The following is a 21,339-nucleotide window of genomic DNA, read 5'->3' as shown; positions in this document are numbered from 1 at the left end:
GTTACAATGCAATTTTAGTTTTTAACTTACGAACAAAGTTTTGAGTTATGACCCGAATGCTGTCCGCCTGTACTTCCAGATGGTCACAGATACAGATTTAGCCCTTAGGGACTGGGGATGTAGCTCAGTGGTTCCTTGCCTGCCTGGCAAGGGTAAAGTTCCAAGTTCAATTCTTGGTACCAACAAACAAACAAACAAACAAAAAACTTGAAAATAAATTTAACCCTTAAAGAATTCCGGAAGGAATATTCCAACATCCTTTCCTGTGTGGAGTTAACTGGGAAATCCTGCCAATGTCTCTGTAAGGACACTGAGATCTGCCTCTATAGGAGAGAGATTTTAAAGGCTATGTAGAGGAGCCTGAAACTTCAATTGACTGACTTGAGTTACAGTCAGTCCTTGTGCATTGAGTTCATAAGTCAAGGGTCCACTGTGCCTCATACAATCTCACAGGGTGACATTAAGATCAAACAAGATGGAGGTCTGTGAGTGCAGCTCAGTGCTATAGTGGTTGCCCATTATGTACGAAGCTCTGGGTTCAATCCCCAGCACTGAAAACAAACAAACAAGCAAGCAAGGTATGGATGCTCACCACTACCAAGAAGGATAAACTGGCTCCCCTTAGCCTTGACCCCAGGGTCTGAGCCAAGCTAGTTCAGAAGTGCCCAAGTTGTTGGGCTATACTCACCTTAAAGATTGATGAGCACTTTACAGTTCTGTGATATTGGCCCATTACTTTATGTAGTCATAGCCTCAGTGTATGTGATAAATCTTGTAGACAGGAGAAAAAAATGATTTTCCACTAAGTTATTGTGATTCATTGTGCAAGATCTGAAGTTTCTGCTAAATAAACTCATAGGAAGACTAAGTTACTGCACTAGGGTGCAACAGACCAGGCTAAGCTTCAAAATAGTCACTCACACTAAAGTTCCTTGTCACAAAATTGAAACTAAGCTGTTTGTGTTACTTTCTGAAAAATCAGGATTACAGAGATAATAGTTTCCCAAATGGGGCGGCTTTCTACTGGCATGATCATGAAGTTTCCTCTGCCTTAAGCCTTACACAAAAGGGGTAACCTGAAGTAACCTGACTGTAGCTAAGCAGCTATTTTCCTATTATTCCGTCTTTCCGGCCCTGCCTTACAAGGGAAGTAACTTTGGAATGACCAATCTGCTTGTTTCTTCTTTTTTTTCAGCCTGCTTCTGTCCATAAAACTAGCCTCCTCTGCTTGGTTCATCAGAACACTTATTCTGTCTTATGGAATAAAGTGTTTTCCAATCCCAGAAGAAAAAAATAAAGCCATCCAAGATCTTAATTTAGTCCTTTGACAGTGCCTGTTATAGTGAGTCTTTGGGAGGCAGCCCATCCAAATATAAATATTTCACCCAGGATGGGAATGCTTTGACAGTTGTTTCTACATCATTCCAGACAAATTAGTCAATTCCCTACAGATCCCTGGGCCCTGGGGGATGGTATTTTTTCAGGAGAAGGAGGTAGCTGGCCTCTGTTTGAGCAGGTTGCTGGGCAACAGGGACTTCAGAATGGGCAGAAGAACACCAAACTCCAGTCCTAGATTTGCCATTTGTGAATGATTTGACTTTGGGCCACTGCCTCTGATACTTAGCTTTCTCTTCTGGAATGGGTGTTTGTGCTTTAGAAACCAGAAGGGGGATTCAAATGTTGATCACTGATTACTTTGGTCTCAGCCATGTTTTCTAGGATCCAGGACCAGTGGACAGAGGTCGAAAGTATCACCTAGTTACTTTGCTAAGGACAGCGGGTACATCTATTCCTGCTTTATGTGTTGAGGGGGACAACTGCGATAGGCATCAGGTACTGGACAGCTTTCTTTCTGGAGCCCCTGTGGGGGCTGGCACTGTGCTAATGACCTAGCTGCCTTGCTCTGAGCCCTCATAACCACTGGATATTAGTGCTATTATTAGTGTTTACTTATTTTTTGTTAATGAGGAAAGGATCTCAGAGAAGGTAAATAATTATCCAAGATCACACAGTAGCTGAGACTGAAACTTAGGCTGGGAGACTCTGGGTCCCAAGATCTTGGTATTCATTTCTTTACCAGTCTCTTTTCAGGTTTTGTACTCCTGAACATTCCTCGGAGAAGCCCTGGTTTAAACAGAAAACAGGCAGATCTCAGTCTTGTTTGAACACAGCCAATAGAGGCAGCAAGCCAGGGATCCCTGACTCTTTTCCGAGAGGGCTGGTAGATCCAAAATAAAAAGGGACAGTCACATTCTTGATGTCGTCCCAAAGCCCCTGTTCTTCATTTGGAGCATTAGTAGTTGTAAAAGGAGTAGCAATATTTCAGCAGTAGTGGTGGTTGCTTATAGAAGGAGCCATGTGGCAGCTCATCTTCATGTGAATGGCCTCTGGGTTCACCCAATAGCCCTGGCCTGTTCCATCCCATTTCAGTACAAGGCAGACTGTCTGCCTGGGGCTCAGCTGATAGTGGCAGAGTCGTCACACAAACTCCTTAAACTCCAAGAACTTTCAATCAGCCTGCCATGGCAGAGAAGAGAGTAGAAGTGAAGTTTTTGGTGTGTAAGCACAAGTAGAGGTGGGGGAGAATGAACTCTGTCTGCTCAAGGGAGGTTCCAGCCCACCTCTCACACCAAAGAGAAGGTAAGGAATGATTGGGGAGCGTGGGGGGTGGGACTGGAAGGAGACAGACAAGCTCCCTGGTGGCCCGACCACCTATTTTTAAACTCTGGAGGCGCAGTGTGCCTTGGCTTGAAGTCACGTGCTCATTTTTCTTGGACACTGGGGCGGGTGTGACTTGGGAAGAGAATTAGGTAGGGGTGGTTTGTTGCAATCACACCATTCTTCATCCACAGGAAATGGAGGGACTGTCGGTTTCCTCAAGGGGCCTCCCAAACCAGAAGGCCACCTTTGTGGGCGTGCAGTTTCACACCCCAGGCGTCTACCATAAGGGGGCCAACGGGGCAGACGGGAAGGAAAACATCCCATGATCCGGCAGGGGTGGCCTCCTGCTCTGTGGGAGGGTTGGGAACAGCCAGGGCAGAGGCCAGAGCCAGGGGAGGGAGGGTGTTACTGTGGGGCAGGAGCCAAGAACAAATGTGGGTGAAGTGGATGAGCTTAATTCAGCAGGGGCAGTGTCATAACTGTCTCTTCTGAGACCACAAGGTACGAACTCTGGCCATGATGACTGTTGCACACCCATGTTTAAAGGTCCATATATACCCATGAGTATTAATAATGTAACAGGACTGTTTTTTTTTTCCTGTCAGGGATAACATTCTTGGCCTATAAATCACTGTGTATGTGAAGTTTTTCTGAAGCTCCCATAAACACAAGATTAAAAACAATAACAACATTTGCCTTTATTTTAGCAATTTCTAAGCTCAGCGGTAGAACACTTGTCTGGCATGCATGAAGGCCTGAATTCAATCCCTAACACTGTAAAAAAAAAAAAAAAAGTCTGCAACAAATCAACAGTGAGGAGGTTCCTGTGCTTCAAGTAAACAGAGAAAAAGTGTAAAGGGTAAGTGCTGAGATGAGGGAAGAACCACTTGGACTAGAAGTCACAGAAGATCTGAACTTCCTTTTCTGACCCTGTATTTTTCTCTGCATCATTTTAAACTTCATTTATGTTCTTGTATTTTACATCATGAACACTAATTATTACCAATTATTTATTTGTGGGATGTCTACCACGGGCCAGACACTGCACTAAGCTGACGACTTACATTTTCTCTTTGCGTCTTCCTGTCAGCCTGGAATTCCTGTCCCATTTTCCAGAGGGGGAAATAGACTCAGGCATTGATGGACTGGCCAGAAGTCACATGGCTTTTTGTTGACATGGTACATGTCTGTGGCTATGAAGCACCTTGTCACCAAATTCTATGTAGATTTTACTGCACAAGCAACACCCTACAGCCACCCTATGAGACTGTTCATCCTATTAGCCAGAAGGGAAAATGAGGCTCAGCAAGGTGAAGGGATTGATCGCCCAGTGTTTTACCAATAGGAAAAGGCAAAGCTGGAATTTAAAAGTGGGTCTTTGATTCCAAATTCTTCCCATGATCCCCTGCAGTAGTCCTCAGTCACTGCCAAACTAAACTGGCTCCTCCAGGTCCCTGAGCCTTGGCCTGTCATCACCCAAACTCATGCTTGGGTCTTCTTAGCCTTTGGGCTGAGGAAGCTATGTCACATGACCCTCTAAAACAACCATTATAAAAAACAAAAACAAGAAAAAACCACTTTCCAGTGCATTTATGCCGCAATTGTCCTCGCCTTGGTTTGGCTGTTATTAATTTTTCAGGGCCTCACTTTTTCCACTGAGTTTCTGCCAAAGTCTCACCTCTCCAGGAGGTCTTCCTTCTCTATTCAGTTCTAGTGTTCCTTCATTCTTCTGCCCTGGGTCATTCATGAGACTCCATACTTCATCTTGTATCCAGGATGCCTAGAATCCAAGACGCCCTCACCCCAGGAATCACACATCCAGGGTGGGTAGATAACTCAACGGAGTGCTCCTTCTGCTTTCTGGGCCCAGTGCCCACTCCTGTTGCTCTTACTTTGGGTCCCCATCCTCCTGGAAAAGGCTTGAGGTGGACGTAGAATCAGCACAACCCAACTCTGGCCTTTCAGAGAGAACTTGGCACTAGTTATAAAGCTCCTCCTTGCCAGGGGGCCTGTTCATCATCTTCTGCTCCCTCTTGCCCATAAAATGACCCATTTAAGCCAGATTTTTCTGATTAACAAGCCTCCTACTAAATGGCTTCAGCTGTACTTGTTGATTTATGGGGCTTAGAGAGCACCGCTCGGCTGTAGTCCTTCCCCTGGATCCAAGGGCCTCCATGAAGCATCCTGTCCTGGTGATGTGGTGGTGGGCACAAGCCAACCTCCATGGGGCAGCTCCACAGGGATCTTCTCTTTTTTTCTCTTTAGTATTTTAATTATAGAAATAGCCCAACACATACACTTAGAGGAAACAATATAATAAAACCTGCTTCCCAAACTGTCCCCTCCCTGACCTCAATCCAATCCTATCTTGTTACCCACGGATATTTCAATATATTTCATAAGAGATTAGAGACTGTCTAGGCTTTTAGCATAACCACAATATCATTATCACTTCTAAAAATGTTAACAGTAATTCCTTAATATTATCTGATATCCACTCAGTGTTCTATTTTCCTGATTGTCCCATAAATGTCATTTTATATTTGATTCATTTACATTAAGATCCAATCAGTTCCCAATTACATTCGACTTAATGCGATGACTCACATGGTTTTTTAAAAAAGTCCATAATAGTTTCTCCTTTCTCTTTCTCTCCCTCTCTTCTCCCAGGGGCATCTGGCTGTAGATAAGTTCCCAACACACTTGCTCATTGTGCCCTCACCAACAGAGCACGCCTGAAAACATCCTTATCAGCAGAGAGTTTACTTCTACCGTGGATAATTACTCTCTTGGGTAGGGCTCTGACCCACAGGCCTTTGCTTACTGTCTCTCAGGATGACCTAAGAAGGATACATGATCTTATCCTAATGTTGGTCACAACAACAAAATTCTAGAGTGCTGAGCAGTTATGAAACCATTCATCCCAAGAAAAACTTAGAATTATTAGCACATAATAATGTTTACCACCACTCAGTGGAATTGGTCCTTTGTAACGCTTATTTAACAGCTGAGGATATAGCAGAAGAGTCTGTTCTGCTCGTTTTGACCAGTGGAAGTTGGCTTTGGAGTCAGGCTGTGTGATGGAGGCATCCACATGCTCAACCTGGAGGGACCCTGCCTCGTCATGTAAGGGCTCATTTCCTTCCAAGTGCTTTGTGGGGCTTCCAGGCTCCTCTCAAGCAGGGCCAGAGGGAAGGAAGAAAAATCTCAATCAGGACGAGGCGGTTGCAGTTCTGGGGAAAAGTTAGGACAAGAAGGCAGCTAGAGACTTGGCCAACCGGGAGCTGGGGACTATCTATGGATTTTCTTTGTCCGTTCTGCACTTATGCCTGTCCTTGGGGAGGCAGTGAACAGGCCTCCCCACCCCCTGTCTTTTACAAGCCCACACAAATCATTATTACCACACTCTCAAGCCCACACAAATAATGTATCCACATGCCCTCACATCTCCACTGTGCACTCTACCAGCTAATTGGCTTATAAGAGAGTTTCCATAGGGCTCATACCTACAAGCACAGACTTGTTAGACTGACAGACAGACAGACACGCACTCGCGTGCTCACACACACACACACACACACAAACACACACACACAAACTCCTCCCTATGTTGAATAAACAGACCCTGGAGGCTATCAAGGAGGTTCAGGGAGAGGAGGAGGACAGATATTTTCCTGGTGGCAGCTAGAACTAGTTTCTTGACTCCAGGTAGCAAGGCTATCTATCTATCTGTCTATCTATCTATCTATCTATCTGTCTGTCTGTCTATCTATCTTCTATCATCTATCTCTGTCCATCTTTACTAGGTCTTCTCAAGTCCTGGAAAAACAAAGGACATGGAGCTTCTGCCCTCGGTGGCCTGGGGGTCTGGCTAGGTCTGCGGGGTTAGTGATCCAGGCCACAGTGAAGAGAGTGAAGTGGGCTGAGGAGATGGCTGGTTAAATAGGGTTAAATCACTTTCCCTCCATCTTAAGGAGAGGAGCTCTCATCTGCAGTTTTAAGAGATAGAAAAATACCAACTGCTAGCAAGATAATCCAATTTCCTTTCTCCATTGCTCAGAAGGGGACAGCCTGGCCCTCCTGCTCCAACTTCATGCTGGGTCTCAGTCTGCTTAGAACTCTTTATCCTTCCAGCCGAATTCATATCAAAGCCTTAGCCCCCCAGGGTTCATTAGGAAGCATTTATTTCTGCATAGTCTTAGAGGGCAGGAGGGAGGATAACCTGATTCACAATGCAAATTGCTTGGCTGTAATTTCAACTCTCCCTCCCTTCTCACAGGGAGATTTTGCAGGTCATTAAAAATATATGATTGCCTCCAAAATAGCAGTGACAATGGGCTCTGCTGAGCAGGCCCAGGTGCTGTTATGTTTGAAGGCCATGGAATGGTGTGGAATGGATTTTCCAGGAATGGATTTCATAGGGATGGTGTCCTAGTCTCTCTTCCACTCAGTTTGCCTTCTGTTGCTGCAGGCACTGGGCAAGTGTTTCTACCACTTAACCCTGGTTTCTTCATCCACGAAGATGGGGATGCATCAGTGGGCTTCCCCACTGCAGGCTGCCTGGCCCCATATCCATAACTGTCTTGCCCAGCCTTGGGTACTGGGACTCAGTCAGATAAGAAAGGGTCACTGAGATCTTTTGGCCTTGACGATATCCCAGCTGGTCTTTTCTTCTCCCTGTTGAGGTGGGGACTTAAAACCCCAGAACTATTTAGATCTTTAAGTTGATCCTGTAGATATCAGTCAGTTTTTGGGAAGAGGGAAGGTGTGCACCTATCAAAGACAATAGCAAGAAGAGATTTAGGCAGGAAGGAAGCTGTTCCTACATGAGATGGAACATGAGATGCTAAACTGCATTCTAAGCTTAGGCCAGCCAAGTCCTAGGATGCTGCACCCCTGAACTGCAGGGATAACATTACAATATCCTATTTATATAATGAATATGAACCCATGGTTGCTGTGCCTATAAGGTTGCTTCCCTATAAGAGGGAAGGTGTATTTTGAATGTTGAATTTAGATTTTAAATTCTGATTTTTCTTTTTGTTGTTGCTTTCTCTGCCCATTTCTCTGGTTCTGGGGATTGAACCCAGGGCCTTATGTATGCTAGGCCAATCTTTACCACTGAGGGAAACCCTCAGTTGAGCCCTAATTCAGATATACATGGGAAGCCAGGTTGGTATTTCCTCAAAAATGTTCTGGTGATACAAAAAAAAAAAAAAAGTCCGAGTGCTATCATATGAGCCAGCAATTCCACCTCTATATCTGTACTAAGCAAAATGAAAACATGGGCCTCCAGAAAACATCCACAAATATTCATAATAACTGTATCAGTCAGTGTTTACTAGAGAAACAGATATAATACAAGATATAAAGATATATAAGACTTTACAAGATTGGCTTACAATGACTACCCAAAGTCAGATGTAGAAGAGAGCAGAGAGAGGGTCTGTCTGCACACTGGGGACCAAAAGATTCAGTTGAAGGTCTGGAGCTCACAGCAGTGTCCTATGTGAGTCTGTACCAGGAGGCTGATGGACAATTGAAGGCTGAAAGAGTCTACATTGGAAGCCACGAGATAACATCCAAGGTAAAGGCAAAGACTGGAGCTGCTCTGAAGTAACACAAGCAGATTCATCCTTCTTCATTTCCCCTTTATGCTATCCAGAAGACAAGCTGCCTGAGGGTGGGTCTTCCACACCCTAGGATATGGAATTGCTGAGCCAATTTAGTTGAGCTTCTCTTATTCCGATGGACACCATCTGTCAACCATCACAAATCCCAAATGAAAGCAGCCCAACTGTCCGGCAAAGGATGAATGGGTAAATAACAGGTGGTATATCTACACAATGGAATATTGTTCAGCCATGAAAAGGAACAAAGTACTCAAAGATGATCTGACATAGGCAGGCATGGGAAACACAACGTAAAAGAGACTAATCATAAAGGTCCACAAAAATGACTTCATTTGTACAAAATTTCAGAATAGGCAAAACTATGCAGACAGAAAGTAGATTAGTGGTTGCCTAGGTTCAGATATAAGGGAGTTTGGGAGAGAACAGAAAATGCTGCTAACAGATATGTAGTTTTTTTTAAAAAATAAAAACGTTCTAAAATTGGTGACAGTTAAACAATTTTGTGAAATACTAAAAACTACAGTGGACTTTATGATAAATCAAATGAATCTCAGGAAAAAACCACTGGAAAGAGAAATGCATGATCCCTTCTTCTTCTTCTGTTGTGTGTGTGTGCATGGTCCTATTTTCTTTTTCTTTCCCCCACTTTTATTTTTATGTTTGCAGTGCATAATGATTCCATTCACTATAGGGGACTGGTATATGTACACAGCACATTTCGGTTCCCTCCACCAACCCTTCTTTTACTTTTCTAGCATCACATTCATTTATTTATCTTACAAGACCTTATAAAGTTAATTGTCATGTATTGTATACAGATTGAAAATCAGACTAATAGGCCAAAGATCATAAAAAACGTGTAAGACAATTTAAGATACTTTTGTAAGGTACACATGTAAGTCAAGGTATACTTTTAGATATGTTGTCCACACTGGATTTCAGTACCTTTTTTCTCCTTTTCCATATCATCTCTTTCATATTAGAAAAAGCATGTAATATTTAAGTGTGTGTGTCTGAGTTACTTCATTTAACATGGCTTCAAGGTGCAAATCATTTTTCTACAAATGACTCAAGTTTATCACTTTTTATGGCAGAGTAGTACTCCATTGTACAAATACCACATTTAAAAAAATCCACTCATTTGTTGATGGACATATAGGCTGCTTCCAAAATTTAGCTGTTATGAATTGTGTGGCTATAAAATGGGTGTGCATGTACCACTCTTTGGAGATGCCTACTAGAGCAATAACTGGGTCAAATGGAATTTCTACTTTTAGTTTTTCAGGAATCCCCATACCGATTTTCATAGTGCTTGTATCCATTTACAGTCCCACCAACCAGGGAGAAGGGTTTCTTTCTTTCCACAACCTCAGTATTTGTTATTGATTGATTTCTTGATAATAGCTATTCTTTCTGGAGTAAGACAGAATCTCTCTCACTGTTGTTTTAATTTATACTTCTCAAATGGCCAGCGTTGTGGAACTATTTTTCATGTATTTATTGGCCATTCGTACTTCTTCATCTGAACAGTGTCTATTCATTTCAGGTGCTCATTTTTTAATTGGGTCTTTACATTTGGGGGATCTATTTCTTTTTTGAGTTTTTATGTATTCTAGCTATTACTCCTTTGTCTGAGGAGTAGCTGGCAAAAGTTTTTCCCCAATCTGCAGGTTGTCTCTTCACTCTGTTAGTGGTTTTGTGAACAGAAGCCTTTCAATTTGATGTGATCTCATTTGTAGATTCTTGGTATTATTTCTTGTGCAACCAGGGTTTTAAGTCTTTGTCTACACTTATGTCTTCAAGAGTTTTAGCTATTTTGTCTTCCATAAGTTTAAATATTTCTGTTTTAATGTTGAGATTTTTGATCCATACTGATTTTAGTTTAGTGCATAATAGAGATATGGGTCTAGGTTCAACCTTTAGCATGTGGATAGCCAGTTTTCCCAGCACCATTTGTTAATGCAGCTACCCTTCCTCCAGTGAAGGGATTTGGCCCCTTTTATAGCTGAGTGTGCCTGAAATTGTTTCTTCATCCTCTATTCTGTTTCACTGACCCACAAGTCTGTTTTTCCAATACTATGATTTCTTTATCAATGTAGCTTTGTATTATAACTTGAAGTCTGGTATTGCGATGCCTCCTGCCTTGCCCTTGTCAAGAATTGCTTTTGCTATTCTAGGTCTCTTCTGCATCCATATTGATTTTTGGATTACTTTCTTCAGTTCTGTAAGAATGTTATTGGTATTTTGATTGGGATTGCAATAAATCTATGGAACAGTTTTAGAAATATGGCCATTTTGACTATATTGCTTCTTCTGCCTATCAAGGAACAAGGGATATTTTTCCACTTTCTGATATCCTTTTCATTCTTCTTTTACTTTGATTGGGATTGCAATAAATCTATGGAACAATTTTAGAAATATGGCCATTTTGACTATATTGCTTCTGCCTATCAAGGAACAAGGGATATTTTTCCACTTTCTGATATCCTTTTCATTCTTCTTTTCCAGAGTACTATAATTTTCACTTTATAGGTCTTTCACTTCCTTGGTTAGATTAATTCCTCAGTATTTCATTTTTCTTGATGCTATTGTGAAGGATATTGTGACCTAATTTCCTTCTCAGTGAATATGGCATGTGTGTACAGGAATGTTATTCATTTTTGAATGTTGACTGCTACACTGCCAAATTTGGATATTAGATCTAGAAGTCTTTGGATGGAGCCTTTGGGATCTTCTATGTAGGGGATCATGTTATCAGCAAATAATGATAATTTAACTTCTTCCTTCCACATCCATATCCCTTTTATTTCTTTCTCTTGTCTTATTACTCTAGCTAATATTTTGAGAACTATATTAAACAGAAGTAGTGATAGTGGACATCCTTGTCTTGTTTCTGATTTTAGAGGGAAAGCTTTCAGCTTCTCTCTATTTTGTATGATGTTGGCAGTTGTTTTGTCATATATGGCTTTTATCAGGTTGGGACAAAGACCTACTATTCTTATTTTCTTCAGAGTTTTAAAAAATTGTGAATGAATGTTGGATTTTGTCAAATGCATTTTCTGCATCTATTGAGATGATCATGTGATTTTTTTCCCTTGCTTCTGATTATGTGGTATATTACATTTATTGATTTGTATATGTTGAACTATCCCTGCATCTCTGGGATGAATCCTACTTGGTCATGGTGTATAATCTTCTTGATGATTTGCTTCATTCTGTTTGCCAGTATCTTTATTGAGGAAATTTGCATTTGTGTTCATTAAAGAGATTGGCCTATAGTTCTCTTTTTTGGTTGGGACCTTTTCTGGTTTTGGAATCAGGATAATGTTTGCTTTTGGAATGAGAGTATTGCATCCCTTTTGATTCCATTAGAGTGTATGAAGTATTGACATTTGATCATCTCTAAATTTCTTGTAGAATTTCCATTGGGACCTGGGTTTTTCTTAGTTGATAGTTTTTAAAAGTCACTTCTTCAATTTCACTAGCTGATATCAGAGTATTCGGGATTTTTGTATCTTCTTGGTTCAGCTTTGATAGAAATTTATCTAGAAATGTGTCCGTATCCTCTGAGGTTTTCATTTTATTAGGATATAGGTTCTCAAAGTTGTTACCATTAATCTTCTGGAAAAATCTGCAAGGTAGATGATATTATGAACATAAGAAACCCATTCAAGCCACGTGTGGTGGTGCACACCTGTAATCCCAAGGCTTGGCAGGCTGAGCAGAAAGATTACCATGAGTTTGAGGCCAGGCTGGGCTACATAGTGAATTCAAGGCCAGCCTGAACTACATAGTGAGATCCTGTCTCAAAAAACAAACAAAACAAAACAAAATAAGAAAGGAGACCCATGCTAAACACCCAATGTTTAGTGACTGAAGGATTATTTCCTTCCTGCCACCCTGCACAGTTCTGTCACTTGTTTTCTTTATGGGTTCCCAGATCTTGACCACAGAGCCAGTGGGCAATTGCTGGCTGGGAGGAATGTGTTTGGGGCAGGCAGGGGGACAGTAGTGGGGCATAGTTGCTGAGAAGTTACACAGATTCTTGTCATTCACCAGATGATGCATTCTGAAAATGCCACAATGATGTTCATGAAAGGTTTAAACAAATCTCTGGCTGACGGAGGCAGCCCTCACCTTTGAGGCTAATGTCATGAGCTTGTCAAATTAAACAAATGCTATCTCATGCAACAGGAGATCTGAAGGAGCAGTTAGACACAAATTCCAATTTTGAACAAATTTACTCATCACAAACCCTAACTCCCCCTTACACACACACACACACACACACACACACACACACACACACACACAGAGCTGCATTCACATTCTACTTTTGACAGTTTCACGAAGAAATCCAGGCATTTTCTCCACAGAGGGGCCCTGGAGGCAGGCTCACTGGGGAGCCTGGGAAGAGAGCTATTCTCTTCAACTTGATTTTCTGCTGCTTCTCTAATGTCCTGCCTCTGTGTGCCTCCACCTAATAATTCAGACTGTCAGTTTTGCAGTTCTAGGAACTCCCATGCCTATGTTCACCATGATCACAGAATGCTTTTTTCCTGTTTCTCTGTCTGCTGACCACTAAGAAGAATGCCCCTTGATTTGGAGCACTTCCTGGCTGGTCCCTTCGCTGAGTTGGGGGTCTCTGACATTTCCTCTTAGCTGTGGCACCGTCTGTGACTGTGGACCCTGGGAAATGGGCCAGGGTAAACAGAGTGGGTCTCAGAGGTAGAGACTGTGTCCCATTCACCTGACTCACAGCATAATGTGGGACATGTGGAGGGGAAAAATAGAAAGCAGGATCAAAGGAAAAGGAAGATCATTTTTGTATTTTTAAATTTTTGTATAATAATGTTTGAAGAGGAATTAACCATAAGAAGTCACAGTTCTGTATCATTTTTTTGGTGTTATCGTTGGTAGGTAGTTTCTTTAGGAGAGGAAAAATGTGGGCATATTTTAAATGTTAATGAAATTCAAATAGATCTGAGTATTTGAAAAGGTACATTGGCTGGGTGTGATGGCAGAGGCCTGTAGTCCCAGTTACTTGGGAGACTGTGGGCAGGATGCTTTTGAGTTAAAGTCCAGCTTGTGCAACATAGTGAGAACCAATTTTGAGAAAAAAAATTACTGATTGTGCTAAAATACACATAACAAATTTTACCATTTTAACCATATAGGTCAGTGTTATTAAATATATTCACAAAACTAACAGGCATCAAAAATGGCTATCTTATGACTGGGGATTTAGCTCAGTGGTGCGGTGCCTGCCTTGCAAGTACAAAGTCCTGAGTTCCATCTCCAGTACCGGAAAAACAAAAACAAAAACAATCCCCATAAAACAAAACCAGGGATTTAGCTTACAGCGTGAGTGCCTGCCTGCCTGGTAAGCATGAGATCCTGAGTTTGATGCCCGATACCAAAAAATGAAACACAAAAAACAAACAAACAAAAACCCCGAAATGGTTATCTTTTAGATTAATATTCATTTCTACCCCACAGAAAAGTCATTTTTCTCCCCAAAATTATTTCTGGAAAAATAAGATCTGATTCGGGGTGCTCTCCTTCTGTTCACATGGAGAACACACGCAGTCATTCCTTTTCAGAACTTCCCTTTGGTCTAAACATCCCTGTGTACAAGTGTGTCAAGTTTGTGGACTTCAAAGGGCATGCCACGCGACTGCTGGAGATTTGGGGTGCAGCAGGTGGGAAAGCTCCCTCTTTATTAGTTAGCAGTTACCAAGCCTCTGTAATCATTAACCACTTTGGCTGAGTGAGCCCCACAGGAGTTGATGAGAAATGTCTGAACATAACAGGATAGAAACATCCTCTATTCAGCACTCAGCAAGCCAAGGCACAAGGATTGAGAGTTTTGAGACCAGCTTGGGCTAAATAGTGAGCTCAGGTTCAGCCTGGACTACACAGTGACACCCTGCCAAAAAGAAAAAGAAGGGCTGGGGATTTAGCTCATTGGTTCTGGTGCCTGCCTCTCAAGCTCAAGGACCTGAGTTCGATCCCTGGTACAAAAAAAAAAAAAAAAAAAAAAAAAAAAAAAAAAAAAAGAAAAGAAAATAAATTGTCCCCAAAGAGCTCTCTCAGGAAACTCTTTTCCAAACTACGAGGCATATGATGCAAAGGAAAAACCACTAAACTGATTCTTGTTCCATCTCTGTCCTTAGCCAGCTAGCTGGATACTTTCTCACCCATTTCTGCAGTGTTTCCATGGCTTCACCAGGAAGTACAAATATGTAGCAGATGTGCCGCTGCCGACGCTAATCAGACACAGTCCTTTGCCTGAACCTGGATGGATATACAGCATTCCAAGCACCAACAGTTGGGCAGATGTCCTTGTGTGATGCTGTGTGCTTCCCAGGTCGAGACTAGATGGCCTTTCCTCTTCCTTCCAGAGCTAACACTCAATAATTTTAAGCATTACAGCTATTCATTTTGTTGTGGCAACCACTACCCAACAGACCTTCTAAAGCTGTGCTCTTCCTTTCCAAGAATCCTAAAGAATTTCTCTCCTCAAAAGACTCCTATAAAACAGAAAAATATGGATTATATTTCCATTTTCCAGAGGCCAAAGTGGCCTGAAACAAAGGGTGTGGCCCAGATGCTTAAAACAGGTTCCATGCACGGCTGAAAGCAAAGCCTACTACTACTACTACTACCCAGTTCTTCCCTCAGGAGAGAGGGCCAATAGACAGCCAGTCCTTCTGTCCCTAGGGGAATTCCTATAGCAGTTGCTGTCAATTTGGGAAGAAATTAAACAAGTTCTTAATACACTGCTGGAGGGAAAGTGAAGTGGTGCCACTGCTTGGAAGATACTCTGGAAGGTCCTTAAAATGTTAAAATATAGGTCTATGGCATGATCCAGTGAGCCCACTGCTAGGTACATACCACAGAGAAAGAGAAGCATGCATCTACAAAAAACTCATATAATACTCACAGTATCATTATCATAACAGCCTCAAAGTGGAAACACCCCAAAAGGTCATCAACTGATGAATGGACAAATGAAAATGGTGCAGCCATACAATGGAATGTTATTCAGCCAGAAAAAGGAGTAAAGGAAGTGTACATTCCGCAACCTGGATGACTCTTAAAACATTACGCTAAATGAAAACTAGACATAACTGTAATAAGAAAAGCAGACATATGGAAATATTTCTTTTATATGAAATGTTCAGAATAGCCAAACCTACAAAGACAGAAAGTAGATTAGTGGTTTAATAAAGTAAAAAGGATAGAGATTAGGGGCTGATGACTAAGAGATTTCTGAAGGGAGAAGGGTAAAAGCATTATGAAAGATTGTGAATAAAGGAGAACAGACATGGCTCTTTGCAAACTGCCCCACTTCACTTGTGAGGACACCTCTTGACACTCCCCTGGCCGTGCTGCTTTCATTCCATGCTCACCCTCACCCTCCCCTCCATACCTGCACAGATGAGTGGCCCTGTTCTGTGTGCCAGCTGCCCTCTACCCTATTCCCCCTTATCTGCCAGAATTCATACCATTCCTTAGGAAGCCGGAGCCTTGAGGAAGCCTTTCCTAGATCTCCAGGCAGTGAACCTGTGCCACAACCCTCTCCATGCTTTACCACCTGAGATGCTCTCAATGACTGTCGACCTGACCATATGGTTGTGTGCATGCATATGTGTGTGTGTGTTTCCATCTAGGAGCAGAGGAGAGATAACCAAATTCATGTGTAAACAGAAGCTTTAAGAGTTTGCTTTCTACAGCTTTTATACAAAAATCCAGTTGTTTTGTGGAACGCAGACACATCCATCTAGTTAGGGAGATTCCCTCGCTCTGACTTAGGGTCACCGTCTTTGGTGAGGAAAGTCCTGAGCATTTCAGTTTACAGACTGTAGAGAAAGCAATGAAGGGTTCAATGTCTCAGGGTTTAATTCTGACCAGTGAGAACAAAGTGGTTAAAGATGTGAACTCTTGTGAGAAAACCATCACACGGCCATTGGTTCACCATCAGACTCTGTGTCTGGAGCCATGTGGACTATTGGTTCTCATAGATAATCCCAAAATATGTGTACAATTAAAATTGTGAGAGGATTTTGTATACAATGGCCCTCTGGATCCATGGGAAATTGTTTCCAGGAACACCGTGGATTCCATAATCTGCAGATGCTTGTATGAAATGACGTGGTATTTGCGTATCACCTAGCTTGTCCTCCTGTCTACTTTAATCATCTCTATCTTAGTTATAATAAGTAATATGAGGTTAGTGCTGTGTAAATAATTTTTATACTATATTGTTGAGGGACTAGAGGTTAAAAAAAAGCTAAGATGTAATTAAAAAAATCTTTTTGATCTGATAGTGATTGAATCAGAGAAGCAGACCTGCAGGCATGACATAACCCATGGGGCCTTTGTATGATTTTAGATTTATATGTAGCAAAATGTTATTTTGTTAATATTTATATAATGTCATGTAAATATTCATATATCTATTTTTTCCAGCAGCTGGCATGGTCTTACTTTGTACTGCAGCTCCCTTCCCACTCTACCCTTAATTTGGGGACACCGGTCTAACTCAGCACTAACTCCAGGCATCAGGGTTCATTCTCCCCCATTTAAGGATGAGGAAACTAAGGCCCAGTTAGAGCTCTTGCTTAGGAAAAAAGTGCTGCTCACTGCCAGTGTTAATTTAATTATTATCATTACTCTTATTTTGGTACCAGGGATCGAACTTGGGACCTTGAGCTTTGTGAGGCAGGTGGCAGCAACATTGAGCTAAATCCTAATTTTACATAAACATGCTTTTTGAGGCTGAAGCAAATCTGACTGCTTTTCAGTGTGAAAATAAAACATAAAAGCCTTCTTAGAGCTATTCCTAAACAGAACTTACCTCTAATCCCAGTGTAACGGAAATATATATGATGATCAGCATTTATTATTTTTTTTCTTGGTGTGGTAAATTTGACATTTTCAATTATTGAGAATTGCTATATTTTGCAAATGCAAATTCTACTACCAAACTCAAAATGCTATCAATGCAATGATATCTTTTGTTTCTAAAGTCTTATCAATATACTGGAGTGATGCAAAAATAATAATGAAAATGACATCTCTTGCGACAAGCTTTGGGGATAAGGCTTGACCTGTAATCCAAGATATCTTGGAGTAAAGGCTGCAAGTGCAGCCAGCAGCCAGCGAGTATGCTGGTGGCGAGCAAAGAATTGGTTAAAGGAATGGCTCCAACCCCCACAGCCAGGGGCTGTCAGAGCCCAAGCCCAGACCTTCCAGAGAAAGCCTCTTGCTTATTTCTCTGCAAGGGCAGTGGGAGACGGAAATGAGGAGGAGTTTCAAGAGCTACAAGGTGGGTAGGGCCCAGAATGTTGTGGAAATCATCTAGGACAAATACAAATCAACTCTCACTCCCTTTTGAAAATATTAGAATGTGCAAGAATAAGTGTTTTAGCAAAACATGTCTGCTTCATACAATTTCTGGGCCTGAAACCTTATACACAGCAACCTGCGCGTCTACAGAAAACCAGCCCTGTGTGTATACACAGAATAAGTGATGGCCCCATAAAACATTGATTTCTTTAATCTACTGAGGGAGTGCCACAGACAAGACACCACGAGGGCACAGCTGTGTTTACTCTAGGGTCACCGCATGTTATTTATAATAAATGCTTTTGCTCTTGCACTTCAGATATGAAGTATGTTACCAGAAGACCAGACGCTGTTAATGGGCCCACACGGCCACGAACACACCAGCCGGTGGGGAATTTTATAGCATCCATCATGGGATACCGGGGTCCTTATTAAAGAAGAAAGCTTTTATGGCATTTTCCAGAGCACCATATTTTCCTGACCCAGCCTGCAAGGAAAGTGCTAAGGTGAATGATATTGCACTGTTAGACCGGTCTGAGGCCACAAATATAGGGGAAGAAATCATCAAATGGTATTTATTGTGTGCTGTCCTGGGTTGACACAGTGCTAGGGGCTGTACAAGGAAAGGCAGATGGTCCTGACACCTTTTCTCTAAGAGCTTCCATTCGGAAAGAGAACCCTGAATTTAAGTAAAAAATTATGACTCAGTTGTCCCTGTACAATAGGAAGAAAAATTGTAATTAACTTTAATTTACAGAGTGTGGTATAAATCCAATCCACTTAAGTTCTTTTTCATTTCAACCCTAGTTTATTTAATAGCTTAGGCTCAGGTCCCCTTTCTTATTAGGAAGCTGAGTTTACCAAATATAATCTTAATCTTTCTTTGAGGACCAAGGATCTTATGGTGTCAGATTGACATTTAAGGGTGGTAGCTCTCTTCTGCAGGAGACAGTCTACGTGCTCTCTGGTGAGCTGTGGGTGGAGTGTGCTGTCTTCGATCTTCACACTTGACTCTGCTACTTCACTAGCTGAGTAGCCTGAAACCAACTATCAGTTGGAGTTTCTGAGCCTTAGTTGTCCTCATCTGTAAAATGGAACTAACACTTGGTAGGATAAGAGATGATGTGTGCAAAGACCTTATTGCAGTATCTGTTACACTAAACTGGGACAGCGTTTGTGGCTTAGTGGTAGGGCACTTGCCAAAGCATGCATGAGATCCTAGGCTTGATCCCCAGCCTTGAAAAAAAAAAACACCCTAAAGTAATAGTAGTTGTTATTATCTGATTTGGAAAGACAAAATGGAATATATAGTGTTTTAGTCTCAGGACATACCCCAGAAAAAGCAAATGCTTGCCACAAATGCCCAGTGCCTGCTCAGCTCCCCTGCTCAGTCAACCCCCATGGCTCACAGAAGCCTTCTGAACTGGCACTGCTCTTAGCCCCGGAACTGCCTCCCTTTCACAGTGGAGGAGTTGAATGGGAAGCTCAGCCCTCTTGCCTCCATGTGGGTCAACTTTGCAGGACCATTCCAGCTCCATATTTGCCACAGAATAAGCTAAAGCCTCAGGTACAGCTGCTTCACAGCACAGCCTCTCCTGCAGGATCCAGCTTTTCTCACCTGGGACTGCCCCTCCCAGTAAAACCACAGCCCCCAAGTCTCTGTGTCAGTATCTGTTTCTAGAGACCACAACCTAAGATCCTGATTCAAAGAAAATTGTTCATTTAATTTTCTTTTCTTTTTTTTGGTACTGGGGATCGAACTTGGTTCCTTGTGCTTGTGAAGCAGGCCACCAAACCTCTGAGCTAAATCCCCGGCCCTCATTTAATTTTCTTGACATCAGAATATTTTTATCACAATTGATATGCAGAAAAATATCAATGAATTGTGTTTTCTTGTGGTTTAGGTCTTATCTGTATTTGTTTCTACTTGCTGCTATAAGAAATTGCCATAGGCTTAGAACCTTAAAATGACACATATTTATTATTTTACAGTTCTTAAGTCCTATTTTGGAGGCTGTAGGAGGAAGTCTGCTTCCTTGTCCTTTCTGGCTTTCAGAGCTGCCCAATCCCTTGGCTTGTGGGCTTCTTCCTCCATCTTCAAAGCCCACAACAGCAGGTCTGGAAGGACCTGTTGGCCTGCCTGGATAATCCAGGATACTTTTCCTATTTTGTTAGCTGATTAAAATCATCATGCCCCCTTGCCATGTAATGTAACATGGCCACAGGTCCCTAGGATTAGGATATGGGCATCTTTGGGGGAACATTGTCATGCTGAGTTAACCAATTTCATTGGATTAAGAAACCCCTAGCACATCAGGAACTCACTTCTGGGTATATCTGAGAGGCTCATGGAGGCATAACCTTGGGTTCTATGTACGGTCCCTGGCCCCTTCCTCTCTGACACTGTTCTCCTGCTCTGCTTTCCTACTGCCATGAATGAGTAGCTTTGCTCCTCCACATCCTTCTCTCATGATTCTCCTGCCTTGGAACCAGCCAAGCATGGATTGAATCTTGTGAAACCATGAGCCAAATTAAACTTCTCCTTTAAGCTGTGGGTTCTGAGTACTGTGTCCCAAAACAGGAAGCGATATACCTGCCTACCACACTAATCAAAGTTTTCTTATTGAATCCATGAGACAAATGTGAACCAGACCAAAGCAGGGAAAGGTGGACTTACTTGATTACAAGATTTTTTTCATATGGAATATTTCAGGGATGTGAACATCTGGGAAGTACAGGGGGCTTTGGGAGGAAGTAGGCATCAATGTAGGCAAAACCAAAAGTGATGAGAGCCTGAAAGAAGCTGGATGTGGTGGCACATGCCAGTAATCCCAGCACTTGGGAGACTGAGGTAAGAGGTTTGATGTTTAAAGCTACCCTAGGTTACCTAGTGAGTTTAAGGCTAGACTGTATAGTGAGACCTTGTCTGAAAACAAAAAAAACAAAAAAGAGCTCGAGGAACAAAATTATGGGAGGTGGGTGGCAAAAAGGTAAAAGGCTGTGTTTTGAGTAAGTTAGCAAGGAGGCACTCTAACTAAGTAGGGCCTGCTGTAATGACTGAGCCGGGGTGGATGTCTTCAATCTGACAATAGACACATTATCAAATATCAGGCCATATTTGTAACACATTAAAAACCTGACAACTTTTCTCAAAAGGTGCCCAGCACTGCCTGGGCTCAGATGTCACACAATCTTCCTGGAAGTGGAAGGCTTATAAATTAAACTCCGGACAGTCACATGAATGGGGGTGATATGGTTTGGCTGACTTACTAAGGGAAATGCTATACTCAATATTCAAATCTGTCTCTTCAGAGCCCCAAACTATCTTTTCAACCATTAACTGCCATTTCTGGACTGGGGACCGGCATTGCAGAACGAGAAAGATCACTATGGATGCGTGAGTGTCTTTATTCAGGTGAAGTCCCTTTCCTCAGGGAAGCTTTTGCTTGTGTTTCTAATCCACTGAGTAAAATTTAAAAGTGTAGGCAAAACACAATTCAAAAGGACTTGGTAACCTCATCAATTTCCTCTGCCTCCGTGGAGCTCAGTGTCTGGGGTATCAGGGGAAGTTACTTGTGAGTCTATGCAAGGAAATGTAAGGTATGTTTTAAATAAACACAGCGGAACACGTGGATCCCACACAAGTCTCCTCTTCAAAGCAATCTCCTCGGAAGATGAATCACTTATCCTG

The 21,339-nt window shown here is 42.0% G+C and overlaps 1 long non-coding RNA gene across 2 annotated transcripts in view; it reads left to right on the top strand.

Moving 5' to 3' along the window:
- Nucleotides 1–21,037, top strand: part of LOC104856644 — a 29,210-nt gene extending 8,173 nt beyond the window's left edge. Inside the window, exons 1-3 of one of the 2 annotated variants that reach the window (XR_002025083.2) lie at nt 3,435–3,520; nt 17,968–18,154; nt 20,961–21,037. This is a non-coding gene — a long non-coding RNA (uncharacterized LOC104856644). Of the gene's footprint in view, nt 1–3,434; nt 3,521–17,967; nt 18,155–20,960 lie in introns of those variants that run through there. The other variant, XR_778683.1, reaches the window with a different exon arrangement.
- Nucleotides 21,038–21,339: the final 302 nt, after the last annotated feature.

The sequence above is a fragment of the Fukomys damarensis genome, unplaced genomic scaffold (assembly GCF_012274545.1).
Source record: "Fukomys damarensis isolate Sample0158 unplaced genomic scaffold, DMR_v1.0_HiC HiC_scaffold_16, whole genome shotgun sequence".
NCBI classification, from domain to species: domain Eukaryota; kingdom Metazoa; phylum Chordata; class Mammalia; order Rodentia; family Bathyergidae; genus Fukomys; species Fukomys damarensis.
This window is presented reverse-complemented; position numbering and strand designations above follow the sequence as displayed.